We start from the raw sequence: 25,395 nt of genomic DNA on the forward strand, positions 1-25,395 counted from the left end.
TGTCATTCCTTATTAGCATATGTGGAAAGCCGCTTTAAAATAATGACACGAATTTGCAAATAATAGATTTCAGTCTTCCTTTGGAATCTGTATTGACAGATCTGCATTTCAGCTATAAACTAGCCATTTTCAATGTATTGTCATATTTGGTCAATGCATGTAGTGCCTGTTGGTCGGGCTTTGTCCACAGTTCATGAACTAGTTTCTAGCTGAAATCTAGATCTGCAAATAAAAATTCCAGAGGACGACTGATAGCTGAAATCTATTATTTTCAAATCAAATTAACGGTCACTGCGTGCAACAGCTTCTGAATGGAGGGTAACCTGATGATACGAATTTATCATGTAATAGATTGAATTTTATGTTAGCATTTGGTTCATTATAAGTTTCATCTAGGCCATCTCTTGTAAATTGGTCTCAAAACTATTTGCCCTAGAATAATTAATTATTATAACTGATTTCTACTGAGGAGTATCCATACTGTAAGGCACTATGTTATTTATCGTCACTATCTGTACACCATTATCAGAGAGACCAATTGCTGCTGAGTGAAAGATTATTTTGTTGCTTTGAGCTGCACGAAAGAAAACATTACCAATTGGGGTCCTACTGTCTTTACCGACCAGTCCTGAAAAGGTAATTACTGAAGTCAGATTGTAGGACCCAAATAAGGTTTTCACATCATTTTTTCTATCAGAATCCTTTACAGAATCTGCACTGAAGTCAACACAGACTATTAACTGTTTGCAACTATGGATCTACATACATTTAAGCTGAAAAGTGAATTATTTTTCAGTATAAAGTCGCAAAAATCTTCTTGTCTCAATGTTTTTGAACTTGTGTTCTGTCTTAATACCTGTAACAGCCCCTCCTTTTCCCCTATTAGTTATGCATGAGTAAGATCCAAGAGTGTAACCTTTTATGTGTAACTTAACTAACCTCTGGTTATGTAGTACTCGGATAGGCACAGGATGCCTGTATTTTCAGAGCTCTCCAAATTTTCCAAACTTCCCCTCTTCTCTCCCCAGAATATGGCGCTTTATGGACTAGATACGCGGCAGACTACATCTAACGTCTGTGATTAGAACGTTTCGAACACGGAATCTTTTCAGACTCCTCCACAGGGCAAGCCTTAGGAATCGCCATCAGAACGTGATTTACACCCAATATTTTTTCATGTGAATGACACGGTCTTCAGAAAGTGACTTTATGTAGGAGATTGAGTAAACTGACACATTAGTTTCCCACCAACACCCCTTCTACTCTCACATCATAAAATTCAAAAGCTACACGTATACAGCTACACGTATGTGCTCTGTTTGTTCTAACACAAAACTGTAGTACGTTTGTTTACGTGACCATCTTCCGCAGCAACTGTTAATATCTGTTACTATAGTTTATTCTCCTTGAGCTGACTGCAATTTAATTAAAATGAATTGCACCAGACGCGTTTCGCTTTTATTTATGAAGCATCTTCCGTGGTTATTCTGCAAATTGGGTACATATGTTTGCACATTTTTAGTTGTTTTAGGTTAAAAACAGTGTTTCGTTTATAAAGTTGGTCTGCAAGTTACTTACGCGGTTTCTTTACATATATTGCTCCTTCCCACCTTGGTAGCAGTGGTTGTTTGAAAAAACAAGGCATAAAAATAGCCAACCAAACCAAGAACTCAATTCAGAAATACTTCCTAAAAATAATAGGAAAAACTGATCTATATTAGAAATCAGGAATATACCAACTGAAATGCAAAACATGTGATGGAAGATACTTATGTCAAACCAGGAGGACATATGACATCAGATACAAAGAACATGTACGAGCATTAAAGTATACGACAAATCATTCAACTTTTGCAGAACACTTACATTGACACCAACATAAAATTACAGCCAGAGACACATACATGGAAATCATAAGGATAAACAGCAACAAAAATACCTCCTCGCCTTATAAAAAAATTACCACATCCAAAAACCATAATAGAAAAGAAACAACTCATAAATCATTAGACCAACTTGGCGAACCATACACTCTTTAAACTGATTGAATATTTAATATAACATTAAATGTACACATCTAACCACAGGCTCCATTTACCACTACCATCCCTCCCAGATTCTGCCCTATAATCACCGTCCGCGCGCGCGCGTACTGGAAAAACAGTAGTTGCTCAGGTTGGCAACACTCACAACGTGAACAAAAACAAACGAACAGACAAAAACTCTGTTGCAGTGCTGAATAAAAATCAGTTTAAGAAAGGAAGTGTAAATAATGCAGCGCAAGAAATACTGCAGAATGGCAAAAACTGCCAAGTGCAAATGTGAAACGGAGTCTTTCGGCGCCAGTCGCTCCTAACAAGGAGAGAAGGAGCAGAACATGTAAAGAAACACCGTAAGTAACTAGCACACCAACTTCATAAATAAAAATCAAAAATGTAAAAACGCATGTATCCGATTTGCTGAGTAACCACGGAAGATGCTTTATATGTAAAAGCAAATCGCCTCTGGTGTAATTCTTTTTAATTAAATTGCATTCAGCTCAAGATGGATAAACTATAGTAACAAAAGTGTAGTGGTCAGCAACTGCACTACTAATGTAATGTGGTGCTGGCGGCTGTGTTGCACTCCAAACGTCAATAAAACTGGAAAAACTGTAGTCATTCCCTGGCATGTAAACTGATGCATCACCTTAGTAAAGTTAGGCGTCACGCATAAGACGTTGCCACAGTCTAGGCGAAAGATCAGTCGTTCACGTGTTGTGTGATACATGTTTTAACTGTCTCCTTAAAGTCATCGCATTGCCGTCGAAACGGCAGATACTGAGATGATTAAACACGAAACAGAAAATCCACTAAAATCGCTCAGCAGCGGAAAGGCATCTGGACCGGATGAGATGCCTGTGAGATACTATATAGATTAAGCAAGATATGTTGATCCTCTTCTAGTTGTGTTATATCGTAGGTCGCCAGAGCAGCGAAGGATAAAAAGAGATCGAAACAAAACGTACCATTCCCATTTTCAAGAAGGGCTGTCGTAATTATGTACACTATTATAGGCCTGTGTCGCTGACATCAACCTACAGTAGAAATATAGAACTTGTTCTGTGTTCGCATATTACAATGTTCCTGGATGAAGAAAATTGGATTTCGAAAATTGTAAATCCAACATTGACTTCTTTAACAGAGCTCCTGCGAGTCATAGCTTGCTCTGTTCGTCCGTGAAATCCAGAGCGCCGTAGACACAGACGCCCAGTTTGATGCCGTATTCCTTGACTTTCGGAAGAAATTACATACAATTCCACATAGTCATTTAGTGAAGAAAATACGAGCTTGCCCAGTATCGGATACGATTTGTAACTGGTGTCAGGAATTTCTGAGAGACAGAACTCAATGCATTACTCCTGTCGGGACGAAATTGACAGATGTAAATATGTAAGTCTTCTGAGTACATTCCTATCGGAATTTCAACAACAATACAGAACGCCTCTCTTGTATTGACTACCAATGAAATTTGTTGAGCATCTCTGTAATTTCTGGAGTTCATAAGGGTATGTTAAAGGGCCATTACTGCTTAAAATTCATACCGGGTGTCGCAAAAAACAGCGACAACCTTTAGCGATAGATTCCTTAAACAAAAAACAAAGAAAAGAAAAAAGTTCCTAGCAAACATGGGTTCTAAAACGCTTACCTTAAGAGCTATGAGCACTTGTTCATTTTCGATACTGTGGAACAGATCTCTGCAACTGCAAGGACTTCGCTTCCCATATTTTGCAATGAGATAGTATGGACTGAACCAAGAAAAAATGTCTCATAAACGTGTGGTCTAAAATGCGTATTTTAAGAGCTATTAGCTTTTGTTCATCTTCGCTCATGAGCAACACATCTTTTCTACTGAACAAGTGTTCATAGCCCTTAAAGAATACATTTAAGAGCCCATGTTTACTAAATGTTTCTCTTGTTTTGGTCAGCATTACCTCCTTCCAAAATAAGGAAAGCAAATAGCTTGAAGTATATGTATGTCATAGTATAGAAGGGGAACAAGTGCTCACAGCTCTTACGGTACGCATTTTAGAGCCAATGTTCACTGACATTTTTTTCTTGTTTTGGTGACAGAAACCTGTCCGTAAAACTTTTCGGTGTTTCTTTTAGTACACTCTCTACAAGCGATTTAGTGGATACAGTCAGATACTCAGTAAGATGCAGTTGTCAATGAGAATGCAGCAATGTCAGGAGACCGCAGAGAATTGCAGAAAGACCTGCAGAGTTTTGACGAATGGTGTAGGGAACACAGTTGAGCCTTAACGTAGACAAATGTAACATACTACGCGGAAACAGGCGAAAAAATCCGTTACTGCTCGATTGCGCTATTGGTGAAAACTCACTGGACACATAACACAACCGTAAAATACCGCGGAGTAACAGTTTGGAGCGATCTACAGTGGAATGACCACATAAAATGAATTGTAGAAGCCAGCCTGAGATTCGTTTGAAGAATCTTCAGAAAACGTAATTCATCCACGAAAGAAGCGGTTTCGAAAACACTAGTTCGACCAAGTCTCGAGTATTAGTCGCCAGTCTGGGGCCGTCAACAATAGAATTAACGGAATAGATAGAGGGGATCCAACGAACAGCATTACGTTTCGCCACTGGATCGTTTAGTAAGCATGAGAGTGATACGGAGATGCTCAGCAAACCCCTGTGGCAGTCACTACGAGAGAGATGTTCTATAATGTGGATAAGATTACTGTCGAAATTCCAATAGCGAATGTTCGGAGAAGACTTTAACAATATATTGTAGATGTGCAGAGCGGAGACACTTCTACGTAGTCAGGATGGTGTTGTGGAACCTGTAGAGCATGTTTCGGCGCTGCAGGTGATGTCGTGGTGGTAGCAAAGGCACTCGTATCAGTCGTCTGATGCTAAGCCCATTAATGCCAAATACGGATACGTTCGTCATACATCCCAAATTGATCTCTGCGGTTATTTCACGCAATGTTGCTTGTCTGTTAGCACTGACATCTCTATGCGAATGCCACTGCTCTTGGTTGCTAAGTGAAGGCCGTCGGCTTTTCTGTGGTGAGAAGTAATGCCTTAAATCCGATATTCTTGGCTCATTGTTGACATTGTGGATCGCGAATTCCCTAACGATTCTTGAAATGGAATATTCCTTGTGTAACTACCATTCTGTAATCAGAGTCTGTTATAATCACGTCAGAAATCTTTTCACATGAATCACCTGAGAACAAATAACAATTCCACAAACGCACTGCCCTTTTATACCTCGTGTATGTACTACTACCACCATCTTTACATGTGCATATCGCTACCCCATGACCTGTCACCTCTGTGTATGCCCCCATCCTGCATTAGAATGTTCTCGATCCCACTCCAGATGATAGTCACCTGTCATGACCCATCGGGATGAACTGTTGTTGCTGTAGCGATCTTCAGTTCTGAGACTGGTTTGAAGCAGCTCTCCATGCTATTCTATCCTGTGCAAGCTGCTTCATCTCCCAGTACATACTGCAGCCTACATCCTTCTGAACCTGATTAGTGTATTCATCTCTTGGTCTCCCTCTACGATTTTTACCTTCCACGCTGCCCTCCAATACTAAATTGGTGATCCCTTGATGCCTCAGAACATGTGCTATCAACCGATCCCTTCTTCTGGTCAAGCTGTGCCACAAACTCCTCTTCTCCCCAATTCTACTCAATATCTCCTCATTAGTTATGTGATCTACCCATCTAATCTTCAGCATTCTTCTGTAGCACCACATTGAGAAAGCTCGGGATGTACTGGGCTCTGAGAAATCATGCAGACAGGTGGGCCCTTGGCAACCATAAGTGATGATCAGGAACAGGGGAACTGGTTGGTTCTCCCACGCAGCAGTGATGATGGTGTTAATGTGATAAGCAGTGTGCAGATGCACTGGTGTTGCAAGACTCTCAGTCCCGCCATGAGAGACGGATGTGGTAGGTGACCAATGGGAAGTCCCAGAAGTGGCAGGTCATGGTTACTTGGATGTTGCCATCTCGTAAACAGTAATCAGAGTGTCCAGGAGAAGTGCTGGAACATTTAGCATGTGGATTGCGATACACTGTCGTCATCGCTGAATCGATTGCTTCGGTATGAACTCCATCGATCCTAATGATCAACTAGATTCAGAGCTGGCAAACTGCAACATTTATGGAGACAGGAGGGGTATAACGTCGTAACATTCTGTTTCTTATGACCGAATAGGGCATGTTTCATTACTAGTGGTAGGCAGTCCTCGTTCCACTGTGTTTGCTTAATAATTTGTTAAAGGCTAGTAACTGCACTGTCAGGTGTCTGATAGGTGTTATTGCCTCAGAGGTATAGCTTGGTGCTCCACGTAACAGATTCTAATGGATATATCTCTGCCTCTCTCTCTCCGTGGACGGCTTGCTGAATTTATAAATTGTGCTAGGCGATTGATGCCGATGTAGCAACGTGAATTGGAGAGATAGGGCAACAACAAAGTTTATAGTAAGAAAATCTGTTGACTCTAGCCTCAGAAGGCGTTGTGTTTATATTAAAAACCAGTAAGTTTGTGTAGCCTGTTAATGCCTTAACATAAAAGTATTTACTGCCTGTCTTACATGTTCTACATTCTAGAAGACCTTTCCCGAATTACTTTATAACCACACAGGCCACCAAAAGGAACGTTTACTTAATTACACAGTGACGGTTGTTTTCAAAGGATTCAAGCGGATGCTTCGCTCAGATGAAATGAATCTCTGAAATAAGTGAAGCCGTAGGAGGGCTCTTAATAACATTTTCCGTCGTCTATTTCCCCACCGCCTCAGCGGCTTCTCTGAAATTTTTGATCCTATTAAGTTACTCTTACGAGTCTTCTCGGAATTGGTTTTTACCGATATTACTCCTTCGGAGATAAAGTAATACAGAGCTATTATTGTTAGACTATATCAGTACCACTGACAGTAAAAAATCTATACTAAGCGGGCATAAATACGTGTGATTCTTACTTGATAAATTTAAGCGGTTTAATTTTAATTCCTGCTACTCCTGGTACTTTACAACAAAATAAGTGTGCAATTCGAAGTACTACTGTCAATTCTTATGAGCTAATCGCTCGCCTTTCTTTGGCGGAACAGACGAAGACCTAATAAAGAACGACAGTGTTTACTACAAAGTAAGTTACAGTTTACAAAGACGCCGTAGAAAACTGGAAGCAATAAAAAAGTGACAAAGTGTAGCGAAATATCAGCTGTACTGAAAATGACAGACATCCACATAAATGTGATTCAAAGGAAATAAATGAATTCACTCAGGATGCTGAAACTTCATCGAAACATTCTTCAATATTAATTACATTCTCTAAATCAAGCATAGACAAAAAGTCAGATTCAGTCACAGGATGAATATACAAAAATCTTGTGTTATTAGCAGCACACATAGCAACGTCATCTTGAAGTCACCCTCGCTACACGGTGATAATCCAGTCTTCAGTTTAAAAGATTTCAAAATAATACCTCTGCTACCTAAATAATTTTCAATAGCCATAAGGTAGAAGAGAGTCAATGACCTCTAGAATAATAATCTGCAACGATACTGCACTTAAGACATGATTTACTCGCTTCTGTACAACGGAAACTGTCAACCCTCCTGCAGAGAACGGTTTAAGGTGCCGGCCGTACTAACGACTATTTAACGATATATGTAACTTTTTATGAAATAACAACTATTCAGAATTTGAAAATATTTTCAGGATTCCTAAACATAACACTAAATATAATAATGACTTCCTCTAGTCACACGTTGAACTGACAGAGAAAGTAAAGAAAATATCCAAATTTGCAACTACAGATATGGAATAACCTTTCGAAATATTTATATATGGAAAATCAGATATTGTACAGATAATTCTGAAAGGAATCAAAATGTTATGTAGTATCTTTCACACAAAAACCAATGTTTATAGAACAATCGTTACTTTTCCATAGCTCAAAAACTACAAAGAAGAAAATAAATCTAACTAATTCGTACATATAATGACTACATTATAAGGACTTCCTGTAGATGCTTCATGTAAACAAAGCATGTTGCACGCAAAACGCACGAGGCGTTTCAGTAGTGAAGGAACCGGAAGAGGATAGTAAATTTGAAAACATTGTACTTGGTGAACGTCCCTGAGCAGTGTAGCATATTTTTACCTACGCATATCGACCACGTATTTTCAGCATGTACCTACCAGGGAGCCTCCCGTATGGTTGTTCCAACATCCACACGTGGCTTCTAGTCCTGACAACAGGTAATTTCTGAAGATCGATTCTATAAACGAAAGACTTTGACAGCAAGTGGTGACTAAACTGTTGGTCAAACAAAAAAGATGGAAGAAAATTTTTCTTCTGCAAATTATCTGTACTTACTGCAATTAATATTTATGCACTCATGGAGAAGTCATCCTGAATAGTTGCTACGTTTCTTGTGAACTAATAGCGTAAACAGACAAAAGAGAATTTTGTTTAACAGTACTTCCTATTAGCAGAGACTTTTTTTGAGTAGACATTGTAATACCTAAGCATGCACACGCATTTGTGTGTAAGTATGATGTATTGTGACATGTCTTTTCGTGTTTGCATAGTGGACTGCGTTGTGGTTTCAATTATCTTTAAATATGAATCAAATGCTAATAAATGGTTAAGTAACTATCGTTAATTCTTGCATTAAAAGCTGATATTATATCCAGAAAATCACATTAATACTCAGACACAATTAAGACACCAACAACACTCTGATGCTATGTCAATATTTGTAATCATTTGTGAGCGAAAGCGCAAAACATTAGCGTAAATTACTTCTATACATATCAGCGCAATAAACTTCAGTAGAGCATGAATTACTAAAATTCTCAGGGATTTCTCTCGGAAATGGATTCGTTTGTATGAAAAGATGTATTACACTGTTGTTAATATTCACTTTGAACCAGACTGCATTTTTAACTGATATGCCGTGATCGCTTTGACGACGAATACGGGAAGCTGAACGTACTCGGCAGCCCATGTCCAGTACGATCACTGTTTTCTCAAACAAACAAATACTTGTTAGTAAACATTTGTCTTTAACCTTGGATAAATATTGAATAAACTTTTTCGTAAATGGACGTGAAGAGAAGTAATTAACAAAATTAGTTAGGCCGATACTAATAGCGGCCAACAAGACAGGACTTGATCTACGAAAAATATATTAACTATCTCAGGTGAGGGCACGACATTACAAATAAAAGAAGTTTTTATAATTAGCAAATACACTACTGCATTCTGAAAGCGCTTAAGTAAAGAATTCATACTATTATTATTAACAGGCCTGTGTTTTAATAAGATCTATTACAGTCACGTCCGTCTAAGCCAGCGGTAATCTTAAGAGAGCTGAGTCAGTCTTTTCACTGGACAAAAGAAGGAAAGAATTGTAATTATTACGTCTTCTGTAGTAAGAATCAGAGATCATACAGTCTAATGTAATTGTTCATCAGCATCGCTGATCACCTTTTATCACTCGCTTTATACGATTTCTTTCCTTTTCTACAGTAATTTCAGTTTACCACACAGCTCAAAAATTATTTTGTCGCCTTTTCAGTAAATCCTAACCAGGAGAAGTTAAGTGCAAATGTCATTAACGTGAACTGCTCATGGCTTAACAGACCACTATATGTTGACTTATTAGTAATTCGATAATTTCACCACTATTTTAGTAAACAAGTATATAAAATGTCAATTAGTTAATCATTACCTGGATACATAGACACATAAAAGAAATTATATAAAGTTAAACCAGAGTTGTTTTCGTATTATTGTGTAGTACATGATGCCTTGTTATTTAGCCAAATATTTGAGTTCTTTGTATTCCGTTAAACTTGATGTATACTATTGTACATGTCTATTCTCACTGAGTATTGTCCGGAATAGTATTTGTAGATAATCCGGAAAAATTACCTTCGCTCCCCACTTGAGTTCACTGTCGTGGTACACCTAGAAAGAAAACCAACCCAGTGCTTTCAGACTACGTTCACTGCACTGGCGTTGTGTCCGTTTCCTTCGTATATAGTTGTGACTTTCCACTGTGTAACCATCTTTAAGATATAAAATTTCATTGGTATATTTACAGAACATATTTAAGAAAACAGACAAATATTGGTTCAACTACACAGTTTCATAAAAGTTTCATAGATTTTTCTCGAATATCATTCGTCAATAGTTACGAAATGTCTTTGAATTTATAACGTTTTGCATTTTTTGCAACTGTGTCCGTGTTTTGATTACAAGTTTACGATGAAGTTTTACTATTAGGCATTCTTCTTTCTTGATTACAATTACGGTCTTGATGACGGTCTTCAGCCCACGTCGTGTGGTGGTCTGGAACTCCCCTGCACCGGGTATCGGTACGGTGAGACGGCCATAACAAATGCATGCCGCTTGATGTTCTCTGCAGTTCAGGCAGCAACTTCTCCTACCTCCAGGTTGCCTGATAATCAAGAAATAACGAACAACAGCATTAGTGCACACAGGTTATACTGAACTGTCCGCAAAGAAGGGATTAGCATTTCTGTTTCACGCTTAACTCTCTCTTGTCTGCAGTTTCTATGTCCGTATATGGCTTAGTTTCTGCAGGTGAGGCTATTTTCGTACATTCATTTTATAGGAACAAAACACACTGCTCCACTGAATAGTACTATGTTGAGCGTCCGTCAACGATGCGCGTGCTCGTTTTTATCATTTATTCCGTTCGTCGTGTGTCGTGGCGCTCGCAGCAGCCGCGCGACGATGTGAATTGTTGAACGCTGTACCACCACAGTCTGCTACACAAACTTTTATCACCGCGTTGACTTTGCCTTATAAACTGTTCGTAGTCCAGGTCTGACTAACAATTTAACAGTTATATGTAATTAATTAGCACTTGAACGTCTTTTCGCTCAGGTTTAAGATGTTCATGTCACTCATAAAGTGTTTTTCAACTCACTGGCTGCACTCCACAATATGGCTAATCACTCCACTTACACTTCTTTCTGATAACACTGTTCGCAACAATTACATGTTGCAGCAAACGTAAGCCTTTTTTAACACTGCACTTTCCGTTACCAATATACAGGTAAGTGCTGATCTTTACGTTTGCATATTATTAATGTTTCTAGTCTTTGTTACTATGAATATATCTAATGAAAATTCCAACATTGCTCTATTTTTATATGTTCTTTGTCATTACAACCAATGATGTGTTACGACTGCATAGGGTCCTCTGCTGAAATTAGAATCACTTGATCGTGTCGGAATATACACTCCTGGAAATGGAAAGAAGAACACATTGACACCGGTGTGTCAGACCCACCATACTTGCTCCGGACGTTGCGAGAGGGCTGTACAAGCAATGATCACACGCACGGCACAGCGGACACACCAGGAACCGCGGTGTTGGCCGTCGAATGGCGCTAGCTGCGCAGCATTTGTGCACCGCCGCCGTCAGTGTCAGCCAGTTTGCTGTGGCATACGGAGTTCCATCGCAGTCTTTAACACTGGTAGCATGCCGCGACAGCGTGGACGTGAACCGTATGTGCAGTTGACGGACTTTGAGCGAGGGCGTATAGTGGGCATGCGGGAGGCCGGGTGGACGTACCGCCGAATTGCTCAACACGTGGGGCGTGAGGTCTCCACAGTACATCGATGTTGTCGCCAGTGGTCGGCGGAAGCTGCACGTGCCCGTCGACCTGGGACCGGACCGCAGCGACACACGGATGCACGCCAAGACCGTAGGGTCCTACGCAGTGCCGTAGGGGACCGCACCGCCACTTCCCAGAAAATTAGGGACACTGTTGCTCCTGGGATATCGGCGAGGACCATTGGCAACCGTCTCCATGAAGCTGGGCTACGGTCCCGCACACCGTTAGGCCGTCTTCCGCTCACGCCCCAACATCGTGCAGCCCGCCTCCAGTGGTGTCGTGACAGGCGTGAATGGCGGGACGAATGGAGACGTGTCGTCTTCAGCGATGAGAGTCGCTTCTGCCTTGGTGCCAATGATGGTCGTATGCGTGTTTGGCGCCGTGCAGGTGAGCGCCACAATCAGGACTGCATACGACCGAGGCACACAGGGCCAACAACCGGCATGATGGTGTGGGGAGCGATCTCCTACACTGGCCGTACACCTCTGGTGATCGTCGAGGGGACACTGTACACTGTGCACGGTACATCCAAACCGTCATCGAACCCATCGTTCTACCATTCCTAGACCGGCAAGGGAACTTGCTGTTCCAACAGGACAATGCACGTCCGCATGTATCCCGTGCCACCCAACGTGCTCTAGAAGGTGTAAGTCAACTACCCTGGCCAGCAAGATCTCCGGATCCTTCCCCCATTGAGCATGTTTGGGACTGGATGAAGCGTCGTCTCACGCAGTCTGCACGTCCAACACGAACGCTCGTCCAACTGAGGCGCCAGGTGGAAATGGCATGGCAAGCCGTTCCACAGGACTACATCCAGCATCTCTACGATCGTCTCCATGGGAGAATAGCAGCCTGCATTGCTGCGAAAGGTGGATATACACTGTACTAGTGCCGACATTGTGCATGCTCTGTGCCTGTGGTTCTGTCAGTGTGATCATGTGATGTATCTGATCCCAGGAATGTGTCAATAAAGCTTCCCCTTCCTGGGACAATGAATTCACGGTGTTCTTATTTCAATTTCCAGGAGTGTATGTGCCGAGTATGTTGCACAATGTGGTTCTTATTCATTCAATAGAATCCGCGTTGGTCATTATCACCTGAAAGTAGACTTCGTATGCATGCGTTTATCCTATTATGGAACGAACGTACGACCAAAAGTATAACAACACGATTCTAATAGAGTACAACAGACCATACACGTCACACATGAGCTAAAATCGTCCCGGTACGAGGAAGTAAAATCGTTATCTGGAGGTCTACGGCTCATGTGCATCCCTACAGGGACCATTATCATGTTAGTGATTATACCATATTATGATTTCTGACATACAAATTAATGAGTTCTGAATATTTACACATGAAATACACAGTATTATATACACATACAAATAAATCATGTGCATCCCTACAGGGTACATTAAGGCGTCATTATTATGTTAGTGATTATACCACATTATGATTTCAGACATACAACTTAATGAGTTCTGAATATATACACATGAAATACACAATATTATATACACATACAAATAAATAAGGGCATAAATATTTAAACGAATAAAAAAAACGTTTTCGGCTCTAGTTACTTAATGGATCTCTAATTTTTCACAGTAAAATATCATTTCTTGGCAGGGTGCAACTTGCACTTCATCAGATGTGCATTTATACTTGTAACTAATTTATTTACAAGAGAAGACATACAAACCTTATTTACTAACTACAATAAAATAAATAATTCAATAATTAAGTGCTAAAATTTGTTTCTTCAACAAGATTAGTTACATCACGTGAAGCTACAGCCCTTTAACTTTGAATGTATTCGACTGGCTAGAATGTAGCACCTTTTGTGAGGAACACCAATTATTTTGTGTGGTCCAGATAGATAGCGCTTTTCATTCTGCTTTGTTAATAATGAAGCGCAAGGGTGTGACCCAAGTAATATCAGGTCACCTATCTGGTAAGATTGTAAATTAGTAACATTTCTATCAAACACAATCTAGAGACCATGAGCTTGTTCTGCGTTGTATTCTTGTTTTACATTCTCCCTCGGGATACGAGGTAGATGGCTAATTCATTCATTTGTCTCTCTTACCGCAAGCACTAGTTCATTAGGTCGAAAGCCGATAGAAAAGTGGAGTAAGTTTTTGTAGATGGTTTCAAAAGAAGCAAAATATCTATGTATCAACAATGATTGCCAGAAGTATACTTCCTAATGACATGATTAAATTCACTAAAGATTCTTTTCACCAGATTACTGCTCGCAGAAAAGCGTAATATCATGATGTGCTTAATGCCGTATGCTAGAATGAAATATTTCCGCTTCCTACTGGTGAAGTAAGAAGGGTTATCAGATATGATTGCAGCAGGCTTAGCAATATGCATCAGCACTCAAAATCAAAAGTAATTTTCCAGCTCATAGATGTAGAGGTTTAAGACGTAACAGACATAACTTACTGTGCTTGGTAAAGCATGTTACAATGCAACCAAAAACTTCACCCCTCCTCTAGCTGTTGGTAGAGGTCCAGCAACATCAAGGGTTGTTAACTGGAGGGATTTAGTAGGTGGGATAGGGTGCAGTTAAGTTCGTCAGCACACATGGTAAGTTTAGCTTTTTGAAAATAGTAAAAGTTCTAAGTACCCGATGCACAGGCCATTTTAAATTTGGGTAGTGGCAATAGCTATCTTATTCCTACATTTTATTGTACCAAACTGACTCCGTGAGTTATGGGTATATCAGGTGAAGTCTTCAGACTATTTTCTGGTATGCAGACACACCACTTGCCCTTTGTTATGTCCTGCCTATGAAACAGTACTTCGTCCTGTAACTGATAATGTTGGTGAAACTTACTTCTGGGTTCTGTCTGTATGAATTGTTTAACATTCCTCCGCAAGGGTATGCACCTTTCAGTTGGTCAATGTCTTTGCACATAATTAAAAATCGTTTTCAGTACATAGCATCCTTTACAAGCAACACTCTAAATTCAGTCGATTTTTCATCCATGCCTGCGAATTCAGGCAGACCTTGTTGTAGGCGAGATATTATCCTGCCCTCTGATGTGGCGACTTCCAAAACTATACTCTATACATCGTCCAACTCGATGGTCTAGTATGTAATGACATGCACGACAATAAGAAGCTTACTTAAAGCCTGTGGTCACAAAATAATTTTACATGCTTGCCGCACAAATGATAGTGGAACTTTTTGAACGCCCACACAACGGCTAAGGCTTTCTGCTCAGTGACCGCATATGGTCTTACTCAACCTGAACCCAATACCACGCACTTCTACTTTTGTGACACTTCTACGGTCTGGAAAAGGCATCCACCCAGTCCGCAAGTCGATGCATATTTTTTCAGACAGAAATCTTTAGTCCTATCAGGCTGCTATAATGTAGCCGACTTCGCTAGAGCTTGTTTCACTTTATAAAACGCTTCTTTACACGAATCATTCAATTACCAGTGAGCATCTGTCTTTAGTAGACTTAAAAGTGCATCACTGTTAATTAATTGTGCTCACACACAACGCCTAAAGAAGGAAGTGAATCTTATGAACGATGTTAATTGTTTTCTTGTTCTTGGGCACAGGAAGTTCTTTATTGCCTCTACCTTTCCCGGTGTGGGTAAAATGCTATATGGGGAAATGAGATGGCCTAGGGACTTTAGCTTCTGCCCTGCAAACATAGATTTCTTTAAATTTGCAGTCACTCCTGCATCCGCTAATTGCCTCAAAACTTGTTCTACTAGTTCTACGTGCTCCTCTCAGGTAACAAGGGCTATAATCAGATCATTTACATACCCTGTGACTCGATCTAGCAATTCTGGCCCTGGCACTGTGTCAAGGGCAGCAATGAATACGCTTGCGATAATACTGTAAAGTGGTAACTCCTCCCATCGAAAATAAACGCAGTGAATTTACGTCTGGGCTCAGACAACACTATCTGCCAGTAAGAAGAACGCACAACGATAGAGCTTAAGTACCGTGTACCAAAAAACTTTTGGATCTCCACATCAGAATTCTCAGGTCGGGTTCTCTCCGGTATAATGATCTTACTGATGTCTCGTGCCTCGTGCACCAAATGAATGCTACCATCCGCTGTAGCTGCTGCGAGTAGCGGACTACTGTAGGATGAGTAAGATGTCTCTATTATTCCCCGTTCTAGCATTTTGCGAATCTCTCATGACGGCGTCCTTCGGCGCCAACGGTACTGAATACGCGGCACGGCAGTAAATCTGATGAACATGGACTTCGATGTCATGAATGTATCCTCTGATAACCACAGGTGTCTCTGAGAATACTTCAGCTTCTTTATACAATAGCTCAACTAATTCTTCTCGCTGCATAGTACTCGTTAATCAGATTCTGAAATCTTGTCTTCTATTAGACTGTTAACGGTTTTCGATTGTTTATTTCGGTCTGCCAATCAGTTACAGTGACCCACTTGCTATTGATCATCGTGTAAGAACAAAATATTGGTTCGACCAAACTTTGTTTTAACAGCATGACAAATGGATGTCTACATTCTTAATTAATTCCAGTACTATTTCTTCTCCACGGTTCATCAGTCTAAAACGCCTTCCTCATGAACTCCCAGCTTGGGATCACGAAACCGATAACTGGTTCAGTAACAGAAAATTGGAATTGATAGCTCCTTTTCCAAATTGGTTGACCTGTTTAAAGAACCTCGTGCCCATAATTGACACGGACGCGCCATTATTATTATCATGTGCACGCCTAAACCGTTTACCAAACCATTAACGGCAGCCTGTATTACCTCGATTTTCTCCCTGGGTTCTGAAACGATCCGTTCGTTGTTCGCATGTTTTTCTTTCCGTTGTTATTGTTATAGACATTGCCGTCCCTTCTTTTCCTGTTTTGATAGTTGCCATTATTGTTGTGAATATTACGGTAACTATTACTATTGCTTCCGAACAGCGGTCTATTATTATGATTCGGGCTATGATTACCTGCAATGTGTGATCTAAAACCGCCATTTCTTGGACTACCATCTTCCGATGGTTAGCATGATTCCAATTATTCTTGTTATTGGACTGGAGCATTATTAGACGAGAGAACTGCCCAAATTTAATTCTCGTACAACTTAAAAGATGAACGAAATAAGTATTAGCGTCAGTGATGTTGAAAACAGCTTAAATCGTTAAAACTGAACAAAGTTCCGGGGCCCGATGGAATACCCGCCAGATTCTATACTGAATTTGCGGCTGACTTAGTCCCCCTTCTAACTATTATCCATCGCAGATCGCTCGAACGAAAAACGGTACCCAGTTCTTGGAAAAAGGCACAAGTCACACCCATCTACATGCAGGGCAGTAGAAGTGATCCACAAAGCTGCCGTACAATATCCTTGAGATAGACTGGCTGTAGAATCTTAGTACATATTCTGAGTTCAAACATAATCAGGTATCTTGAACAAAATGTCCTCCTAAATGCCAGCCAGCATGGATTTCGAAAACATCGATCATGTGAAACACAATTCGCACTTTTCTCACATTACATACTGATAGCTTTTGATCAAGGAAATTAAATAGATGCAGTACTTCTTGATTTCCAAAAGCCATTTGACTCAGTACCACACCTACGCTTATTGTCAAAAGTACGACCACGGGTGGTATCAAGTGAAATTTGTAACTGGACTGAGGACTTTTTGGTAGGGAGGACACAACATGTTCTCTTGGATAGAGAGTCATCGACAGATGTAGAAGTTACTTCGGGTGTGCCCCAGGCAAGTGTGTTTACATTAATGATCTTGCAGACAATAGTAACAGTAAAATCAGGCTTTTTGCAGATGATGCGGTTATCTATAAGAAAGTACTATCTGAAAGAAGCTGCATAAATATTCAGCCAGATCTTGATAAAATTTTTAAGTGATGCGGAGATTGGCATTTGCTTTAAATGTTGAGAAATCTAAAATTTTGCACTTCACAAAACCAAAAAAAACCTAATATCCTATGACTATAATATCAATGTGCCACTGTTGAAATCAGCCACCTCATACAAATATCTGGATGTAAACCTTTGTAGGGATATGAAATGGATGGTCACGTAGGTTCACTCGTGGCTAAGCAGGTGATAGACATTGGTTTATTGGTAGAATACTGGGTAACTGCTATCAATCTACAAATGATACAGCTTACAAATCACCTGTCCGACTAGTACTAGAATATTGCTCAAGTCAAGTGTGTGGAGCCCGTGCCAGATAGGATTAACAGGGAATATTAAACGTGTAGAGAGAAGCGTAACACGAATGGTCAAAGTTTTGTTTAACCCCTTGGGAGATTGTCAGATATACTGAAGGAACTGAACCGGAGGCCTCTTGACAATAGACGTAAACAATCCCGAGAAAGTCTATTAACAAAAACAAAAGTGGCTCTGAGCACTATGGGACTTAACATCTATGGTCATCAGTCCCCCTAGAACTTAGAACTACTTAAACCTAACTAACCTAAGGACATCACACAACACCCAGTTATCACGAGGCAGAAAAAATCCCCGACCCCGCCGGGGTTGACTTCCGGAAGGCGTTCGATACAGTTTCGCAGTGTCGCCTGATAAACAAAGTAAGAGCCTACGGAATATCAGACCAGCTGTGTGGCTGGATTGAAGAGTTTTTAGCAAACAGAACACAGCATGTTGTTATCAATGGAGAGACATCTACAGACGTTAAAGTAATCTCTGGTGTGCCACAGGGGAGTGTTATGGGATCATTGCTTTCCACAATATATATAAATGACCTAGTAGATAGTGTCAGAAGTTCCATGCGGCTTTTCGCGGATGATGCTGTAGTATACAGAGAAGTTGCAGCATTAGAAAATTGTAGCGAAATGCAGGAAGATCTGCAGCGGATAGGCACTTGGTGCAGGGAGTGGCAACTGACCCTTAACATAGACAAATGTAATGTACTGCAAATACATAGAAAGAAGGATCCTTTATTGTATGATTATATGATAGCGGAACAAATACTGGTAGCAGTTACTTCTGTAAAATATCTGGGAGTATGCGTGCGGAACGATTTGAAGTGGAATGATCATATAAAATTAATTGTTGGTAAGGCGGGTACCAGGTTGAGATTCATTGGAAGAGTCCTTAGAAAATGTAGTCCATCAACAAAGGAGGTGGCTTACAAAACACTCGTTCGACCTATACTTGAGTATTGCTCATCAGTGTGGGATCCGTACCAGATCGGGTTGACGGAGGAGATAGAGAAGATCCAAAGAAGAGCGGCGCGTTTCGTCACAGGGTTGTTTGGTAACCGTGATAGCGTTACGGAGATGTTTAGCAAACTCAAGTGGCAAACTCTGCAAGAGAGGCGCTCCGCATCGCGGTGTAGCTTGCTCGCCAGGTTTCGAGACGGTGCGTTTCTGGATGAGGTATCGAATATATTCCTTCCCCCTACTTATACCTCCCGAGGAGATCACGAATGTAAAATTAGAGAGATAAGAGCGCGCACGGAGGCTTTCAGACAGTCGTTCTTCCCGCGAACCATACGAGAGTGGAACAGGAAAGAGAGGTAATGACAGTGGCACGTAAAGTGCCCTCCGCCACACACCGTTGGGTGGCTTGCGGAGTATAAATGTAGATGTAGATGTAGAATCGAACCCGGGAACCCGGGCGTGGGCAGCGAGAACGCTACCGCACGACCACGAGCTGCGGACTATTAACAAAATTTTGGGAACCTACCTTAATTGATTACTCTAGGAATACCTGTATACTACAGCTCCATACGTATCGCACACATAGGGAGCACGAAGATAAGATTGTAATAATTACTGCGCGCACAGACGCATTCAAATAATTATTCTTCCCGCGCTCCACACGTGAAAGGAACAGAAAGAAACCTTAACAACTCGTACAATGGGTCGTACCCTATGCCATGCACGTCACGTTGGTTTTCAGATTATAGATGTAGATGTTTGGAACATTATTATCATACGACTCCTTAGCGTCTTCCTGCATTAGGTCTAGTAAGTCTGTCACAGATAAGAAACTCTCTACATCTGTGCCAGGCACATTCATCAGTTTCTCTCTAATACATACTGGCAAACGTAGCTTAAGCATTCTCAGTACATCCCTACGCAAGATAGACTTGTCTCAGTATCTCGTTAAGGTTAGTGTACTTCTCAAAATATCGTCTGAGGTTCCCTATCTTGGAGCTGTATGGTTCTAGGTTGTAAACTAAGCAAGGTGAACAAAAATATCCCAAGAAACCTCTATCAAATTCCGTAAATGTATTACACGCCTTCACTACGGATAGAGCCCACAACGACGCATCTCCAATGATTTGCGATATTTGACCGCAAAAGAACACTTTTTCCTTATGAAAACTACCGGCTGAATAATTTTCTTGCTATCTTCATTTAATATCTGAAACGGCCTGTGTTTTATAAGGCTCTTCTCTTGTGTAGGGTTTGTCAATGTAGGCAAACGTTGTTCAGGGTTAGCTACATTCCTGTGTACTTCGTAGTATTCATGGTTGTATGAGCTCGTCTCATTTCCTTGCATGGGTTCATAAACCAATTGTGACAAAGGTGCTTTTCCGTACTGCGACGCAGCCTTGGATACATTCCCTTGTTCAACATAGTTATCATAACACACACTCTGTTCGGGTTCTACGACCTGATACTGCCTAATACTTTGCTATGCTGGGTCAGTAAATTGTAACACAGTTCGAACGTTGGCTGACTCCTCACGCAAAACTTGGCAGGTTTTTCCCTGGTCAAAGCTATTTCTATACCCTGCTTGACCTCTTTTTCAATAGTCTCCTTCATTCCTGAAGATATTTCTTCCGATACAAGTGACTTCTTTAGCTCAAGCTTATTATGTGAGAGCTGTATGTTACCTACATCGACACACAGTTTTTCAACCTGTTGTGGTATGCCCATGCAGCTTTGCTGCAGGGGTGTTACCTCATCTCGCAACTTCCCCAACTCTCCGTTTAGAGCATTAGCCATAGCTTTACGATTATCTTTGGCGTCTCGTACCATACTCAGTCGCTTCTCCATTTCTGCGTCTCGAGTAGTTAGAGGTGCATTTAATTGCCTAAACCACTCCTTGCTCTTAATTCCTGTCTCTTGTGCCTTTCCTCTTCCATAAATTCGTTTTTCTAATCTCTTTCCTTTTGCATGAGTTCCAGCTTCTTTGTAAGCTGAGCCTGCCTCTCTTCGAGTTCTTGTTCAGTTAAAGCCAGCTGAGCTTCACGTTCTAGTTCAAGCCTAGCTTGCTTTCTTCCCAGTCTCTTTCCCTTACTTCTGACTTTTGAAATAAGAGTGAAACTATGTCGTTTTCTAGTTTTGGCTGCGTTTAAAGGTCAGCCTCCGTCACAGATATGCTAGTAACACTATCGCTGTTGAACATAATATTCGTATTGCTACTACCTCCTGCTTCTTGCTCAGTAGCGATAGTAGTTTGGTCTCTTTCGTACTTATTTGCTTCCTCAGCAGGAATTTCAGCTGTCACTGTGTGTTATTAGTTACGTTGCCGATTTCATGAACACTTTCCTGTTGGTCGGCATCATGAATCTCTTCTACATCATTACGTTCTCTACGCTTTGGTCTCACCATACTGTCGAATTCGGATACTGCTTCACACGTTGTCACACAATAAATACATAACTTAATATTAAACACAAATATATGCACAGAAATTATCAACGAAACCACTTTTAGCGTTTGTCGGAACAGTATAACAGCTTATTTACTCTCTCGCGGCTGCCACTTTTGACGCTAGTTGCGCTTCGTTTATTTCCTTTCCGACAATTTAAAAACTTTTAATTGCGCATGCGTCGTAGTACTGTTGATAAACACCTGAAAAGACATACACATGCACACTTACCCTTACCTATATCAGTTTCTGCATTACACTGTTGTTGTTTTTGTTGTTGTGGTCTTCAGTCTGAGGACTGGTTTGATGCAGCTCTCCATGCTACTCTGTCCTGTGAAAGCCTCTTCATCTCCGAGAAACAATTGAAACCTACATCCTTCTGAATCTGCTCACTGTATTCATCTCTTGGTCTTCCTCTACGATTTTTACCCCCCACACTTCCCTCCAGTACAAAATTGGTGATCCCTTAATTTCTTAGAATGTGTCCCACCAACCGATACCTCCTTCTTGTCAGGTTGTGCCACAAATTTCTTTTCTAGCCAGTTCTACTCAGTACCTCCTCATCAGTTAATTTTCAGCATTCTTCTGTAACACCACACTTCAGAAGCTTCTATTCTCTTCTTTTTTAATCAATTTATGATCCATGTTTCACATCCATACATGGCTACACTACGTGCAAATACCTTCAGAAAAGACTTCCTGTCTCTTAAATCTGAACTCGATGTTAACAAATTTCTCTTCTTCAAAAACACTTTTTTTTACCATTGCCTGTCCACATTTTACGTCCTCTCCTCTTCGGCCATCAGCAGTTATTTTGTTGCCCAAATAGCTAAACTCATCTGCTACATTTAGTGTCTCATTTCCTAATCTAATTCCCTCTGCATTACCTGATTCAATTCGACTACATTCCATTATCCTCGTTTTGCTTTTGTTAATGTTCAGTCCATATCCTGCTTTCAGATCACTGTACATTCCGTTTAACTGCTCTTCCAAGTCCTTTGCTGTCTCTGACAGAATTACAATGTCATCAGCAAATGTCAAACTTTTTTTTATTTCTCCTTGGACTTCGAGTCCTTTGCTGTCTCTGGCAGAATTACAATGTCATCAGCAAATGTCAAACTTTTTTTATTTCTCCTTGGACTTCGAGTCCTACTCCAAAGTTTTCTTTTTTCCTTTAATGCCCGCTCAATATACAGATTGAATAACATCGTGGATACGCTACAACCCTGTCTCACTCCGTTCTCAACCACTGCTTCCCTTTCATGCCCGTCGACTCTCATACTGCCATCTGGTTTCTGTTCAAATTGTAAACTGCCTTTTCCCCCTGTATTTTTCCCCTGTCACCTTTAGAATTTGAATGAGAATATTCCAGTCAACATTGTCAAAACCTTTTTTCTAAAAATGCTATAAATATCGGTTTGCCTTTCGTTGACCTATCTCCTACGAGACGTCGTAGAATCAGTATTGCCTTGCGTGTTCCTACATTTCTGTGGAATCCAAACTGATCTTCCCTGAGGGCGTCTTCTACCAGTTCTTCCACTCTTCTATAAGGAATCCGTGTTAGAATTTTGCAACCGTGACTTATTAAACTGTTATTTGGTAATTCTCACATCTGTCAGCGCCTGCTTTCTTTGAAATTTGAATTATTTGTTCTTCTTGACGTCTGAGGGTATTTTGTCTGTCTTACACATCTTGCTCACCAGATGAAAGAGTTTTATCATGCCTGGCTCTCCGAAGGCTACCAATAGCTCTAAAAGAATTTTGTCTACTCCCACGGCCTTTTTTCGACTTAGGTCTTTCAGTGCTCTAGCAAATTTTTCATGCCGAATCATATCTCCCACCTCATCTTCATCTACGTCCTCTTCCACTTACATAATGTTGCTTTCAAGTACGTCTCCCTTGTGTAGACCCTCTATACACTCCTTCCACCTTTCTGCTTTCCTTCTTTGCTTAGGACTGGTTTTCCATCTGAGCTCTTGATATTCACACAGGTGGTTCTCTTTTCTCCAAAGATCTCTTTAATATCCTACAGGTGGTCTCTATCTTTCTCCCACTGATACATGCTTCCAAATCCTTATATTTGTTCTCTAGCCATTCTTGCTTAGCCGTTTTACACTTCGTCGGAGTCCCATCTTTTAGACGTTGATATTCTGTTTCGCCTGTTTCATTTACTGCATTGTTATATTTTCTCCTTTTATCAGTTAAATTCAATATCTCTTGCGCTACACATGGATTTCTACTAGTCCTCGTCTTTTTACCTACTTGATCCTCTGCTGCCTTTCGTCTCTCAAAAGTACCCATTCTCCTTCTACTGTATTCCTTTCCCCTGTTCCTGTCAATCGTTCCTTATTCCTCCCTCTGAAACTCTCTGCAACCTCTGGTTCTTTCAGTTTATCCAAGTCCCATCTCCTTAAATTACTACCTTTTTGCAAATTCTTCACTTTTAATCTATAGTTCATAAACAATAAATTGTGGTCAAAATCCATATCTACCCCTGGGAACGCTTTACAGTTTAAAATCTAATTCCAAAATCTCTTACCATTATATAATCAATCTTAAACCTTCTGGTGTCTCCAGGTGTCTTCCACGTATACAACTTTCTTTCATGATTCTTCAACCATATGCTATGTCGTGTAATTTTTACAACAAAACTAATCCACATCGTTATTCGTACTTGTCAAAGCTTTTGTTTCCTTGGTTCTTGCACCTCACTTTTTATTGTACATGAAAGTGAAGATATATTTGCATTACCACAAAATACGTTACATATCTTTACATACATTTATAAATAAATTCTTTTATCGAGCCCCACGTTATGGAGTCCCTGTGTGACGCGTCGTATCGTGTTTGCGGAGAGTACTGTTTTGTGGTTTCAATGATCTTTAAATGTGCCTCAAATGCAAATGGAAGTTGAAGTTACTATCGTTAACATTTGCATTGAAAACTCTCCGGAAAACCACATTAATCCTCAAACACAATTATGACTCCAACAGCACTCTGATGCTGTGTCAATATTTTTGACATTTGTGCGGAAAAGCACAAAAAGTTTGAGTAAATTACTTCTACGCACATCAGAGCAATAAATTTCAGTAGAGCATGAATTAATAAAGTTTGCAGGGATTTCACGAGTAAATGGATTTGTATGTATGTAAAGACGTTTTAAACTATTGCTAATATTCACTTTGCAACCAACCTGTACTTTTAATTGATGTTCCCTGAACACTGTGATGGCGAATATGGTAAACTGAATGTACTTGACAGCATATGTCAGGTGCGACCGATGTTTTTACAAAAAACTAGGAAATTTACCTTAAACGTTGGATAAAGATTGAATAGACTTTTTCTTAAGTAAGTAGGGGGTCAAGAGCCGTAATTTTAAGAATTAGTTAGGTCAATAGCAATGGCGCCCAACAACAAAGGAGTGAAGATACGTAAAATTATTTTAAATATCTCAGGTGAGGACACTACATCACAAATAAAAGAAGCCTTTTATAATTAACACACATGCTATTGTGTTCTGAAAGCGCTTAAGTAAGTAATTCATACAATTACTGCATTTTAATAGGAGCTATTACAACCATGTTCATCTAAGTCAGTGGTAATCTTAAGAGAATTAGTCAGTTTTTTCACTTGGCAAAAGAAGAACAGAATAGTAATTATTAATTAGTTTTGCAATCACAATCATAGATCACACAGTCATTTGTAATCGTTCACCAGCGTCGATGATCACCTTTTATCACTCGTTTCACGCGATTTCTGTCGTTTTCTGCAGTGCTTTCAATTCATCACATAGATCAAAAATTATTCTGTCGATTTTTCAGTAAATTCTAACCAGCAGGGCAATGCATTATGTATGCACCCACGTATGAGTTCTTGCTAGCGTTTGCGGAAAATTAATGAATAATGTATTGTAATTAATGAATTATATATTGTATGAACATACATAAAACCTACTCATGTAAATCGTCAGATGTAACCAATAAGAAGTTTTGTTATTGTAAATCAGCTGACACGCTACACATCACACTGAAATATTGTGAACATGATCCATGAAAAATGAAAATATTTAACTAAGTTGCTATAGTTA

The sequence above is a fragment of the Schistocerca gregaria genome, chromosome 1 (assembly GCF_023897955.1).
Source record: "Schistocerca gregaria isolate iqSchGreg1 chromosome 1, iqSchGreg1.2, whole genome shotgun sequence".
Taxonomy (NCBI): domain Eukaryota; kingdom Metazoa; phylum Arthropoda; class Insecta; order Orthoptera; family Acrididae; genus Schistocerca; species Schistocerca gregaria.